We start from the raw sequence: 13,287 nt of genomic DNA, 5'->3' as shown, positions 1-13,287 counted from the left end.
ATAGAGCCAATGGAAATTTGCTTTGATTTTGGGATTGAGATAGTGCAACTTTGAGATATAGAATCTGTATTAAGTGTTCATAAAGAACAAGATGTCACTATACGCTGTATAGATTGGCATTAAGAATAACATAGTGAAACCAATGGATTTCTTTTTTAACTTACCTATTAGCGATTCAATGTTCACTCCACTTCTTGACATCACATTGTTCTTGTGGTGTTCCAGTGGCTTACTGGGTTAATGTGCCTGTCTTGTAAACCTGTGTTTATGAGTTTGTATGCAAGGGGAGATTTTTTTCATTTACTTACTAATAAGCTTCCTGTAGAGCCAATGGAAATTTGCATTGATTTTGGGCTTGAGATAGTGCAATTGTCAGATAGAATCATATTAAGTGTACTTGAAGAACAAGATATCATCATACACTGTATAAATTGGCATTAAGAATAACAAAGTGAATCCAATAGATTTCTTTTTTATGTTACCTATTAGTGATTCAATATTCACTGCCTTTCTCGATATCTCATTGCACCTGTGTTGTTCCATTGGCTTACCGGGTTAATACGCCTGTTTTGTAAATAGGATTTCATGATTTCGAATGCACGGAGAGCTTTTTTTTCATTTACTTACTAATTAGCTTCCTATAGAGCCAATGGAAATTTGTATTGATTTTGGGCTTGAGATAGTGCAATTGTCAGATAGAATCATATTAAGTGTACATGAAGAACAAGATATCATCATACACTGTATAAATTGGCATTAAGAATAACAAAGTGAATCCAATGGATTTCTTTTTTATGTTACCTGTTAGTGATTCAATAGTCACTGCCCTTCTTGACATCTCATTGTATCAGTGTTGTTCCAGTGGCTTACTGAGTTAATACGCCTGTTTGGTAAATAGCATATCATGAGTTCGAATGCACAGACAGCTTTATTTTTTCATTTACTTACTAATAAGCTTCCTATAGAGCCAATGGAAATTTGCATAGATTTGGGGCTTGAGATAGTACAATTGTGAGATATAGAATCTGTATTAAGTGATCATAAAGAACAAGATGTCATTATACGCTGTATAGATTGGCAATAAGAATAACATAGTGAAACCAATGGATTTCTTTTTTAAGTTACCTATTAGCGATTCAATGTACACCGCCCTTCTTGACATTGCAATGATCCTGTCATGTTCCAATGGCTTACTGAGATAAGGCGTATGATTTGTAAACTAGTGTTCATGAGTTCAAATCCATAAAGAGCTATTTTTTAATTTACATACTAATAATCTTCCTATAGAGCCAATGGAAATTTGCATTGATTTTGTGCTTGGGAGAGTGTAATTGTCAGATAGAATCATATTAAGTGTACATGAAGAACAAGATGTCATCATACGCTGTATAGATTGGCGTTAAGAATAAAAAAGTGAAACCAATGGATTTCTTTTTTATGTTACCTATTATTGATTCATTGTTCAATGCCCCTCTTGACATGCCATACCATTTGTGTTGCTCTAGTGGCTTACTGGGTTATTACACGTGTTTTGTATATTGAATTTCATGAGATCGAATACACGGAGAGGTTTTTTTAATTTACTTACTAATAAGCTTCCTATAGAGCCAATGGAAATTTGCTTTGATTTTGGGATTGAGATAGTGCAACTGTGAGATATAGAATCTGTATTAAGTGTTCATAAAAAACAGGATGTCACTATACGTTGTATAGATTGGCATTAAGAATAACATAGTGAAACCAATGGATTTCTTTTTTAGCTTACCTATTAGGGATTCAATGTACACCTCCCTTCTTGACATTACATCGATTCTGTGATGTTCCAATGGCTTACTGAGTTAATGCGTATCTTTTGTACACTGGTGTTCAGGAGTTAAAATCCATTAAGAGCTATTTTTTTATTTACTTACTAATAAGCTTCCTGTAGAGCCAATGGAAATTTGCATTGATTTTGGGCTTGAGATAGTGCAATTGTCAGATAGAATCATATTAAGTGTACATGAAGAACAAGATATCATCATACACTGTATAAATTGGCATTAAGAATAACAAAGTGAATCCAATGGATTTCTTTTTTATGTTACCTATTAGTGATTCAATATTCACTGCCTTTCTCGATATCTCATTGCACCTGTGTTGTTCCATTGGCTTACTGGGTTAATACGCCTGTTTTGTAAATAGGATTTCATGATTTCGAATGCCCGGAGAGCTTTTTTTTCATTTACTTACTAATAAGCTTCCTATAGAGCCAATGGAAAATTGTATAGATTTTGGACTTGAGATAGTGCAATTGTGAGACACAGAATCTGTATTAAGTGTTCATAAAGAACAAGATGTCATTATACGCTCTATAGATTGCCATTAAGAATAACATAGTGAAACCAATGGATTTCTTTTTTAACTTACCTATTAGCGATTCATTGTTCACTCCCCTTCTTGACATCAGATTGCACTTGTGATGTTCCAGTGGCTTACTGGGTTAATGTGCCTGTCTGGGAAACCTGTGTTCAAAAGTTTAAATCCTCAGAGAGTTTTTTTCATTTACTTACTAATAAGCTTCCTGTAGAGCCAATGGAAATTTGCATTCATTTTGGGCTTGAGATAGTGCAATTGTGAGACACAGAATCTGTATTAAGTGTTCATAAAGAACAAGATGTCATTATACGCTCTATAGATTGCCATTAAGAATAACATAGTGAAACCAATGGATTTCTTTTTTAACTTACCTATTAGCGATTCATTGTTCACTCCCCTTCTTGACATCACATTGCACTTGTGATGTTCCAGTGGCTTACTGGGTTAATGTGCCTGTCAGGGAAGCCTGTGTTCAAAAGTTTAAATCCTCGGAGAGTTTTTTTCATTTACTTACTAATAAGCTTCCTGTAGAGCCAATGGAAATTTGCATTCATTTTGGGCTTGAGATAGTGCAATTTTCAGATATAGAATCAGTATTAAGTGTACATAAAGAACAAGATATCATCATACACTGTATAGATTGGCATTAAGAATAACAAAGTGAATCCAATGGATTTTTTTTTTATGTTACCTATTAGTGATTCAATATTCACTGCCCTTCTTGACATCTCATTGTATCTGTGTTGTTCCAGTGGCTTACTGGGTTAATACGCCTGTTTTGTAAATAGGTTATCATGAGTTTGAATGCACAGACAGCTTTTTTTTTTCATTTACTTACTAATAAGCTTCCTATAGAGCCAATGGAAATTTGCATAGATTTTGGGCTTGAGATAGTACAATTGTGAGATATAGAATCTGTATTAAGTGATCATAAAGAACAAGATGTCATTATACGCTGTATAGATTGGCAATAAGAATAACATAGTGAAACCAATGGATTTCTTTTTTAAGTTACCTATTAGCGATTCAATGTACACCGCCCTTCTTGACATTACATTGATCCTGTGATGTTTCAATGGCTTACTGAGATAAGGCGTATGATTTGTAAACTAGCGTTCATGAGTTCAAATCCATAAAGAGCTATCTTTTAATTTACTTACTAATAATCTTCCTATAGAGCCAATGGAAATTTGCATTGATTTTGTGCTTGGGAGATTGTAATTGTCAGATAGAATCATATTAAGTGTACATGAAGAAAAAGATGTCATCATACGCTGTATAGATTGGCGTTAAGAATAACAAAGTGAAACCAATGGCTTTCTTTTTTATGTTACCTATTATTGATTCAATGTTCAATGCCCCTCTTGACATGCCATATCATCTGTGTTGCTCTAGTGGCTTACTGGGTTAATACGCATGTTTTGCATATTGAATTTCATGAGATCGAATACACGGAGAGCTCTTTTTAATTTACTTACTAATAAGCTTCCTATAGAGCCAATGGAAATTTGCTTTGATTTTGGGATTGAGATAGTGCAACTGTGAGATATAGAATCTGTACTAAGTGTTCATAAAGAACAAGATGTCACTATACGTTGTATAGATTGGCATTAAGAATAACATAGTGAAACCAATGGATTTATTTTTTAACTTACCTAATAGAGATTCAATGTACACCGCCCTTCTTGACATTACATCAATTCTGTGATGTTCCAATGGCTTACTGAGTTAATGCATATGTTTTTTAAACTGGTGTTCAGGAGTTCAAATCCATTAAGAGCTCTTTTTTTATTTACTTACTAATAAGCTTCCTGTAAAGCCAATGGAAATTTGCATTGATTTTGGGCTTGAGATAGTGCAATTGTCAGATAGAATCATATTAAGTGTACATGAAGAAAAAGATATCATCATACACTGTATAAATTGGCATTAAGAATAACAAAGTGAATCCAATGGATTTCTTTTTTATGTTACCTATTAGTGATTCAATATTCACTGCCTTTCTCGATATCTCATTGCACCTGTGTTGTTCCATTGGCTTACTGGGTTAATACGCCTGTTTTGTAAATAGGATTTCATAATTTCGAATGCACGGAGAGCTTTTTTTTCATTTACTTACTAATAAGCTTCCTATAGAGCCAATGGAAATTTGTATAGATTTTGGACTTGAGATAGTGCAATTGTGAGACACAGAATCTGTATTAAGTGTTCATAAAGAACAAAATATCATTATACGCTCTATAGATTGCCATTAAGAATAACATAGTGAAACCAATGGATTTCTTTTTTAACTTACCTATTAGCGATTCATTGTTCACTCCCCTTCTTGACATCACATTGCACGTGTGATGTTCCAGTGGCTTACTGGGTTAATGTGCCTGTCTGGGAAACTTGTGTTCAAAAGTTTAAATCCTCGGAGAGTTTTTTTCATTTACTTACTAATAAGCTTCCTGTAGAGCCAATGGAAATTTGCATTCATTTTGGGCTTGAGATAGTGCAATTTTCAGATATAGAATCAGTATTAAGTGTACATAAAGAACAAGATGTCATCATACGCTGTATAGATTGCCATTAAGAATAACATAGTGAAACCAATGGATTTCTTTTTTAAGTTACCTATTAGCGATTCAATGTACACCACCCTTCTTGACATTGCATTGATCCTGTGATGTTTCAATGGCTTACTGAGATAAGGCGTATGTTTTGTAAACTAGTGTTCATGAGTTCAAATCCATAAAGAGCTATTTTTTAATTTACTTACTAATAATCTTCCTATAGAGCCAATGGAAATTTGCATTGATTTTGGGCTTGGGAGAGTGTAATTGTCAGATAGAATCATATTAAGTGTACATGAAGAACAAGATGTCATCATACGCTGTATAGATTGGCGTTAAGAATAACAAAGTGAAACCAAAGGATTTCTTTTTTATGTTACCTATTGTTGATTCAATGTTCAATGCCCCTCTTGACATGCCATATGATCTGTGTTGCTCTAGTGGCTTACTGGGTTAATACGCATGTTTTGTATATTGAATTTCATGAGATCGAATACACGGAGAGCTCTTTTTAATTTACTTACTAATAAGCTTCCTATAGAGCCAATGGAAATTTGCTTTGATTTTGGGATTGAGATAGTGCAACTGTGAGATATAGAATCTGTCTTAAGTGTTCATAAAGAACAAGATGTCACTATACGTTGTATAGATTGGCATTAAGAATAACATAGTGAAACCAATGGATTTCTTTTTTAACTTACCTATTAGGGATTCAATGTACACCGCCCTTCTTGACATTACATCAATTCTGTGATGTTCCAATGGCTTACTGAGTTAATGCGTATGTTTTGTAAACTGGTGTTCAGGAGTTCAAATCCATTAAGAGCTCTTTTTTTATTTACTTACTAATAAGCTTCCTGTAGAGCCAAAGGAAATCTGCATTGATTTTGGGCTTGAGATAGTGCAATTGTCAGATAGAATCATATTAAGTGTACATGAAGAACAAGATATCATCATACACTGTATAAATTGGCATTAAGAATAACAAAGTGAATCCAATGGATTTCTTTTTTATGTTACCTATTAGTGATTCAATATTCACTGCCTTTCTCGATATCTCATTGCACCTGTGTTGTTCCATTGGCTTACTGGGTTAATACGGCTGTTTTGTAAATAGGATTTCATGATTTCGAATGCACGGAGAGCTTTTTTTTCATTTACTTACTATTAAGCTTCCTATAGAGCCAATGGAAATTTGTATAGATTTTGGACTTGAGATAGTGCAATTGTGAGACACAGAATCTGTATTAAGTGTTCATAAAGAACAAAATGTCATTATACGCTCTATAGATTGCCATTAAGAATAACATAGTGAAACCAATGGATTTCTTTTTTAACTTACCTATTAGCGATTCATTGTTCACTCCCCTTCTTGACATCACATTGCACTTGTGATGTTCCAGTGGCTTACTGGGTTAATGTGCCTGTCTGGGAAGCTTGTGTTCAAAAGTTTAAATCCTCAGAGAGTTTTTTTCATTTACTTACTAATAAGCTTCCTGTAGAGCCAATGGAAATTTGCATTCATTTTGGGCTTGAGATAGTGCAATTTTCAGATATAGAATCAGTATTAAGTGTACATAAAGAACAAGATGTCATCATACGCTGTATAGATTGCCATTAAGAATAACATAGTGAAACCAATGGATTTCTTTTTTAAGTTACCTATTAGCGATTCAATGTACACCGCCCTTCTTGACATTACATTGATCCTGTGATGTTCCAATGGCTTACTGAGATAAGGCGTATGTTTTGTAAACTAGTGTTCATGAGTTCAAATCCATAAAGAGCTATTTTTTAATTTACTTACTAATAATCTTCCTATAGAGCCAATGGAAATTTGCATTGATTTTGGGCTTGGGAGTGTGTAATTGTCAGATAGAATCATATTAAGTGTACATGAAGAACAAGATGTCATCATACGCTGTATAGATTGGCGTTAAGAATAACAAAGTGAAACCAATGGATTTCTTTTTTATGTTGCCTATTAATGATTCAATGTTCTATGCCCCTCTTGACATGCCATATCGTCTGTGTTGCTCTAGTGGCTTACTGGGTTAATACGTGTGTTTTGTATATTGAATTTCATGAGATCAAATACACGGAGAGCTTCTTTTAATTTACTTACTAATAAGCTTCCTATAGAGCCAATGGAAATTTGCTTTGATTTTGGGATTGAGATAGCGCAATTGTGAGATATAGAATCTGTACTAAGTGTTCATAAAGAACAAGATGTCACTATACGTTGTATAGATTGGCATTAAGAATAACATAGTGAAACCAATGGATTTCTTTTTTAACTTACCTATTAGTGATTCAATGTACACCGCCCTTCTTGACATTATATCGATTCTGTGATGTTCCAATGGCTTACTGAGTTAATGCGTATCTTTTGTAAACTGGTGTTCAGGAGTTCAAATCCATTAAGAGCTATTTTTTTATTTACTTACTAATAAGCTTCCTGTAGAGCCAATGAAAATTTGCATTGATTTTGGGCTTGAGATAGTGCAATTGTCAGATAGAATCATATTAAGTGTACATGAAGAACAAGATATCATCATACACTGTATAAATTGGCATTAAGAATAACAAAGTGAATCCAATGGATTTCTTTTTTATGTTACCTATTAGTGATTCAATATTCACTGCCCTTCTTGACATCTCATTACCTCTGTGTTGTTCCATTGGCTTACTGGGTTAATACGGCTGTTTTGTAAATAGGATTTCATGATTTCGAATGCACGGAGAGCTTTTTTTTCATTTACTTACTAATAAGCTTCCTATAGAGCCAATGGAAATTTGTATAGATTTTGGACTTGAGATAGTGCAATTGTGAGACACAGAATCTGTATTAAATGTTCATAAAGAACAAAATGTCATTATACGCTCTATAGATTGCCATTAAGAATAACATAGTGAAACCAATGGATTTCTTTTTTAACTTACCTATTAGCGATTCATTGTTCACTCCCCTTCTTGACATCACATTGCACTTGTGATGTTCCAGTGGCTTACTGGGTTAATGTACCTGTCTCGGAAACTTGTGTTCAAAAGTTTAAATCCTCGGAGAGTTTTTTTCATTTACTTACTAATAAGCTTCCTGTAGAGCCAATGGAAATTTGCATTCATTTTGGGCTTGAGATAGTGCAATTTTCAGATATAGAATCAGTATTAAGTGTACATAAAGAACAAGATGTCATCATACGCTGTATAGATTGCCATTAAGAATAATATAGTGAAAACAATGGATTTCTTTTTTAAGTTACCTATTAGCGATTCAATGCACACCGCCCTTCTTGACATTACATTGATCCTGTGATGTTCCAATGGCTTACTGAGATAAGGCGTATGTTTTGTAAACTAGTGTTCATGAGTTCAAATCCATAAAGAGCTATTTTTTAATTTACTTACTAATAATCTTCCTATAGAGCCAATGGAAATTTGCATTGATTTTGGGCTTGGGAGAGTGTAATTGTCAGATAGAATCATATTAAGTGTACATGAAGAACAAGATGTCATCATACGCTGTATAGATTGGCGTTAAGAATAACAAAGTGAAACCAAAGGATTTCTTTTTTATGTTACCTATTGTTGATTCAATGTTCAATGCCCCTCTTGACATGCCATATGATCTGTGTTGCTCTAGTGGCTTACTGGGTTAATACGCATGTTTTGTATATTTAATTTCATGAGATCGAATACACGGAGAGCTCTTTTTAATTTACTTACTAATAAGCTTCCTATAGAGCCAATGGAAATTTGCTTTGATTTTGGGATTGAGATAGCGCAATTGTGAGATATAGAATCTGTACTAAGTGTTCATAAAGAACAAGATGTCACTATACGTTGTATAGATTGGCATTAAGAATAACATAGTGAAACCAATGGATTTCTTTTTTAACTTACCTATTAGTGATTCAATGTACACCGCCCTTCTTGACATTATATCGATTCTGTGATGTTCCAATGGCTTACTGAGTTAATGCGTATCTTTTGTAAACTGGTGTTCAGGAGTTCAAATCCATTAAGAGCTATTTTTTTATTTACTTACTAATAAGCTTCCTGTAGAGCCAATGGAAATTTGCATTGATTTTGGGCTTGAGATAGTGCAATTGTCAGATAGAATCATATTAAGTGTACATGAAGAACAAGATATCATCATACACTGTATAAATTGGCATTAAGAATAACAAAGTGAATCCAATGGATTTCTTTTTTATGTTACCTATTAGTGATTCAATATTCACTGCCTTTCTCGATATCTCATTGCACCTGTGTTGTTCCATTGGCTTACTGGGTTAATACGGCTGTTTTGTAAATAGGATTTCATGATTTCGAATGCACGGAGAGCTTTTTTTTCATTTACTTACTAATAAGCTTCCTATAGAGCCAATGGAAATTTGTATAGATTTTGGACTTGAGATAGTGCAATTGTGAGACACAGAATCTGTATTAAATGTTCATAAAGAACAAAATGTCATTATACGCTCTATAGATTGCCATTAAGAATAACATAGTGAAACCAATGGATTTCTTTTTTAACTTACCTATTAGCGATTCATTGTTCACTCCCCTTCTTGACATCACATTGCACTTGTGATGTTCCAGTGGCTTACTGGGTTAATGTACCTGTCTGGGAAACTTGTGTTCAAAAGTTTAAATCCTCGGAGAGTTTTTTTCATTTACTTACTAATAAGCTTCCTGTAGAGCCAATGGAAATTTGCATTCATTTTGGGCTTGAGATAGTGCAATTTTCAGATATAGAATCAGTATTAAGTGTACATAAAGAACAAGATGTCATCATACGCTGTATAGATTGCCATTAAGAATAACATAGTGAAAACAATGGATTTCTTTTTTAAGTTACCTATTAGCGATTCAATGCACACCGCCCTTCTTGACATTACATTGATCCTGTGATGTTCCAATGGCTTACTGAGATAAGGCGTATGTTTTGTAAACTAGTGTTCATGAGTTCAAATCCATAAAGAGCTATTTTTTAATTTACTTACTAATAATCTTCCTATAGAGCCAATGGAAATTTGCATTGATTTTGGGCTTGGGAGAGTGTAATTGTCAGATAGAATCATATTAAGTGTACATGAAGAACAAGATGTCATCATACGCTGTATAGATTGGCGTTAAGAATAACAAAGTGAAACCAAAGGATTTCTTTTTTATGTTACCTATTGTTGATTCAATGTTCAATGCCCCTCTTGACATGCCATATGATCTGTGTTGCTCTAGTGGCTTACTGGGTTAATACGCATGTTTTGTATATTTAATTTCATGAGATCGAATACACGGAGAGCTCTTTTTAATTTACTTACTAATAAGCTTCCTATAGAGCCAATGGAAATTTGCTTTGATTTTGGGATTGAGATAGTGCAACTGTGAGATATAGAATCTGTCTTAAGTGTTCATAAAGAACAAGATGTCACTATACGTTGTATAGATTGGCATTAAGAATAACATAGTGAAACCAATGGATTTCTTTTTTAACTTACCTATTAGGGATTCAATGTACACCGCCCTTCTTGACAATACATCGATTCTGTGATGTTCCAATGGCTTACTGAGTTAATGCGTATGTTTTGTAAACTGGTGTTCAGGAGTTCAAATCCATTAAGAGCTCTTTTTTTATTTACTTACTAATAAGCTTCCTGTAGAGCCAATGGAAATTTGCATTGATTTTGGGCTTGAGATAGTGCAATTGTCAGATAGAATCATATTAAGTGTACATGAAGAACAAGATATCATCATACACTGTATAAATTGGCATTAAGAATAACAAAGTGAATCCAATGGATTTCTTTTTTATGTTACCTATTAGTGATTCAATATTCACTGCCTTTCTCGATATCTCATTGCACCTGTGTTGTTCCATTGGCTTACTGGGTTAATACGGCTGTTTTGTAAATAGGATTTCATGATTTCGAATGCACGGAGAGCTTTTTTTTCATTTACTTACTAATAAGCTTCCTATAGAGCCAATGGAAATTTGTATAGATTTTGGACTTGAGATAGTGCAATTGTGAGACACAGAATCTGTATTAAGTGTTCATAAAGAACAAAATGTCATTATACGCTCTATAGATTGCCATTAAGAATAACATAGTGAAACCAATGGATTTCTTTTTTAACTTACCTATTAGCGATTCATTGTTCACTCCCCTTCTTGACAACACATTGCACTTGTGATGTTCCAGTGGCTTACTGGGTTAATGTGCCTGTCTGGGAAACTTGTGTTCAAAAGTTTAAATCCTCGGAGAGTTTTTTTCATTTACTTACTAATAAGCTTCCTGTAGAGCCAATGGAAATTTGCATTCATATTGGGCTTGAGATAGTGCAATTTTCAGATATAGAATCAGTATTAAGTGTACATAAAGAACAAGATGTCATCATACGCTGTATAGATTGCCATTAAGAATAACATAGTGAAAACAATGGATTTCTTTTTTAAGTTACCTATTAGCGATTCAATGCACACCGCCCTTCTTGACATTACATTGATCCTGTGATGTTCCAATGGCTTACTGAGATAAGGCGTATGTTTTGTAAACTAGTGTTCATGAGTTCAAATCCATAAAGAGCTATTTTTTAATTTACTTACTAATAATCTTCCTATAGAGCCAATGGAAATTTGCATTGATTTTGGGCTTGGGAGAGTGTAATTGTCAGATAGAATCATATTAAGTGTACATGAAGAACAAGATGTCATCATACGCTGTATAGATTGGCGTTAAGAATAACAAAGTGAAACCAAAGGATTTCTTTTTTATGTTACCTATTGTTGATTCAATGTTCAATGCCCCTCTTGACATGCCATATGATCTGTGTTGCTCTAGTGGCTTACTGGGTTAATACGCATGTTTTGTATATTTAATTTCATGAGATCGAATACACGGAGAGCTCTTTTTAATTTACTTACTAATAAGCTTCCTATAGAGCCAATGGAAATTTGCTTTGATTTTGGGATTGAGATAGCGCAATTGTGAGATATAGAATCTGTACTAAGTGTTCATAAAGAACAAGATGTCACTATACGTTGTATAGATTGGCATTAAGAATAACATAGTGAAACCAATGGATTTCTTTTTTAACTTACCTATTAGTGATTCAATGTACACCGCCCTTCTTGACATTATATCGATTCTGTGATGTTCCAATGGCTTACTGAGTTAATGCGTATCTTTTGTAAACTGGTGTTCAGGAGTTCAAATCCATTAAGAGCTATTTTTTTATTTACTTACTAATAAGCTTCCTGTAGAGCCAATGGAAATTTGCATTGATTTTGGGCTTGAGATAGTGCAATTGTCAGATAGAATCATATTAAGTGTACATGAAGAACAAGATATCATCATACACTGTATAAATTGGCATTAAGAATAACAAAGTGAATCCAATGGATTTCTTTTTTATGTTACCTATTAGTGATTCAATATTCACTGCCTTTCTCGATATCTCATTGCACCTGTGTTGTTCCATTGGCTTACTGGGTTAATACGGCTGTTTTGTAAATAGGATTTCATGATTTCGAATGCACGGAGAGCTTTTTTTTCATTTACTTACTAATAAGCTTCCTATAGAGCCAATGGAAATTTGTATAGATTTTGGACTTGAGATAGTGCAATTGTGAGACACAGAATCTGTATTAAATGTTCATAAAGAACAAAATGTCATTATACGCTCTATAGATTGCCATTAAGAATAACATAGTGAAACCAATGGATTTCTTTTTTAACTTACCTATTAGCGATTCATTGTTCACTCCCCTTCTTGACATCACATTGCACTTGTGATGTTCCAGTGGCTTACTGGGTTAATGTACCTGTCTGGGAAACTTGTGTTCAAAAGTTTAAATCCTCGGAGAGTTTTTTTCATTTACTTACTAATAAGCTTCCTGTAGAGCCAATGGAAATTTGCATTCATTTTGGGCTTGAGATAGTGCAATTTTCAGATATAGAATCAGTATTAAGTGTACATAAAGAACAAGATGTCATCATACGCTGTATAGATTGCCATTAAGAATAACATAGTGAAAACAATGGATTTCTTTTTTAAGTTACCTATTAGCGATTCAATGCACACCGCCCTTCTTGACATTACATTGATCCTGTGATGTTCCAATGGCTTACTGAGATAAGGCGTATGTTTTGTAAACTAGTGTTCATGAGTTCAAATCCATAAAGAGCTATTTTTTAATTTACTTACTAATAATCTTCCTATAGAGCCAATGGAAATTTGCATTGATTTTGGGCTTGGGAGAGTGTAATTGTCAGATAGAATCATATTAAGTGTACATGAAGAACAAGATGTCATCATACGCTGTATAGATTGGCGTTAAGAATAACAAAGTGAAACCAAAGGATTTCTTTTT

Source organism: Phyllobates terribilis, unplaced genomic scaffold, assembly GCF_046119375.1.
Source record: "Phyllobates terribilis strain yellow unplaced genomic scaffold, ASM4611937v1 Scaffold_3__8_contigs__length_932513732, whole genome shotgun sequence".
Taxonomy (NCBI): domain Eukaryota; kingdom Metazoa; phylum Chordata; class Amphibia; order Anura; family Dendrobatidae; genus Phyllobates; species Phyllobates terribilis.
Note: the sequence above shows the minus strand (reverse complement) of the source record.